The 2,147-nt window shown below is 36.0% G+C and overlaps 1 pseudogene; it reads right to left on the reverse strand.

The window, feature by feature from the left end:
* Positions 1 to 377: 377 nt before the first annotated feature.
* LOC118607972 lies at positions 378 to 496 on the reverse strand (annotated as a pseudogene).
* Positions 497 to 2,147: the final 1,651 nt, after the last annotated feature.

Consider the following 2,147-nt stretch of genomic DNA (forward strand, 5'->3'; position numbering starts at 1 on the left):
TTTTTTTTCAATTCCTGGAATCGTTGATATGAATTAGCTTTGATCTTATTGAGCTTTGTTCAGAAGTACTGCCCTGAATTCTCTGTCATTTAAGTTGCATATCTCGATGTCTTTAAGTTTATGTTTTGGAGATTTTTCTCTTTCTTTTTAGCTGCCTGTCACCTTGGTTGTTCATTGTGTTTAATTGTTTATTTCTGCATTAGGACATTAATTTGTGTATTCTGCCTTTTTTTTCCCCAGAAAGTAGATTTATTATATAAAGGTCTCTCTTTATCTTGTTTCAGAGAAAGTGTTTTTCTTTTGGTTTCTAGTAGTGGTGGCTAAGCCACCTGGATAGCTGCTTTGTATAAATCTTAATAATGTCTCTCTTTTTTTAATGCCTACAGCACCTGATATTCCTAGGTGGTCTCCCATCCAAGTACTAACCTGGCCCGACCTTGCTTACATTCTAAGATCAGACAAGATCCAGTACATTCAGGATGACATGGCTGTAGCTCTTTTTTCTTATAAATATTCAATCGCACTCACTATCCTCCATCACAGTTCCTGTCAGTGCTAGCCTCAGTTTTGGTAGTATTTGCTCTGATTCTCTTGGCTTTCTGCAGTGTTCAGTTTTGGAGGATATGTGGGAGGATCCCTCTGGGTAAGGATAGGTGCTGTGGCTCAGCCTTGTGTTGTGTACTGCAGCTGGTAATAATCAACTCTTGTTTCTTTAATGTTCCCACTTCTCTGTCATCCCCACATCTCTGCTTTCCACCCTGATGCCTCGACAATGCCTCAGGCCATGTGGAGCTCATAGCTCTCTCAGGAAGGGCTGTTCTGGGAAACTGCAGTGAGATTCTCAAATCTCACTCCTCTTGCAGAGAGCTCTGGCTGTGAGAGGTAGATTCTTTGTTTCTCCCAGTCTACCATCTGACACCGGGGATTCTGACTTGTAGCTCTTATGCACAGCTCCCTTGCTGAGATGTGCTTATGTGCAGGTTGGGTGCTTTTTGTTGAGTTTTAGATGTTCAACTTATTGTTGTTTCAAGGGGAGAGTTCTAGAGACATCTCTCACTCTGCCATGTTTCTGATGTCTCAAAAAATGTTTTTCAAACTCTTATCGGTCATTTGCAAATAAATTACCATTTAATTCTACCGAAATCATTATGAGATAGGAATTATAATTTTCATTTTATTAGATAGAAAACCATTTCTAAGGGGGTGTATGATTTACCAAGGCCACAAAACCAGTGTTAGTATTATTATTCCTGTATCCCCAGTGCTTAGTGCCTAGTACACTATCTACTAAATTATAAGTTAATAATATTTGTTTAATTGTTAATTACTCATTTTTTGTGCACCTTATTGGCTTGGAATTGCTAAGTATGTTTTTAGATGATAATGATGCTGTGTATTATCAACATTATTATATGTACAGAGAATTAAATTTTTCAAAGTTTTCTATGACCTCATTTCACCTTCAAAAGTATCCCATCATTTACACAGCCTTCTATTACAAAACAGCTGCTTATACATTCTTCTCTAGTGCACATGGATCATTCTCAACAATTGACCACGTACTGGGACAGAGAGATAGCCTCAACAAATATAAGAGGGTTGAAATCATGCCAACTATATTCTCTGATCATAATACTTTGTAACTAAAGATCGACTACAAAAAGAAATCAGGAAGAACCACAAATACATGGAGATTAAACAACATGCTACAGAAGAGTAACAGTCAGAAAAAAAAACTAAAAAAAGAGATCTAGAGCTATATAGAAACGAATGATAATGATAATACAACATATCAAAATTTGGGGGACATGGCAAAAGAGGTCATAAGAGGAAAGTTCATATCATTATAGGCCCATCTCCAAAAACAAGAATTAGCCCAAATAACAACCTAAAGCTTCATCTTAAAAAACTAGAAAAGGAAGAACAAATAAAGCCTAACATCAGCAGAAGGTAAGAACTAATCAACATTAGAACAGAAATAAAGAAAATTGAAAGCCAAAAAAAACAATAGAAAAAAATAAATGCAACAAAGAACTGGTTCTTTGAGGAAAATAATAAAATTGACAAACACCTGGAGATACTCACTAAAGATAAAATAGAAAAGACACTAATTGACAAAATCAAGTATGAAAGGCAAAATTATGACT

The sequence above is a fragment of the Rousettus aegyptiacus genome, unplaced genomic scaffold (assembly GCF_014176215.1).
Source record: "Rousettus aegyptiacus isolate mRouAeg1 unplaced genomic scaffold, mRouAeg1.p scaffold_m13_p_9, whole genome shotgun sequence".
NCBI lineage: Eukaryota > Metazoa > Chordata > Mammalia > Chiroptera > Pteropodidae > Rousettus > Rousettus aegyptiacus.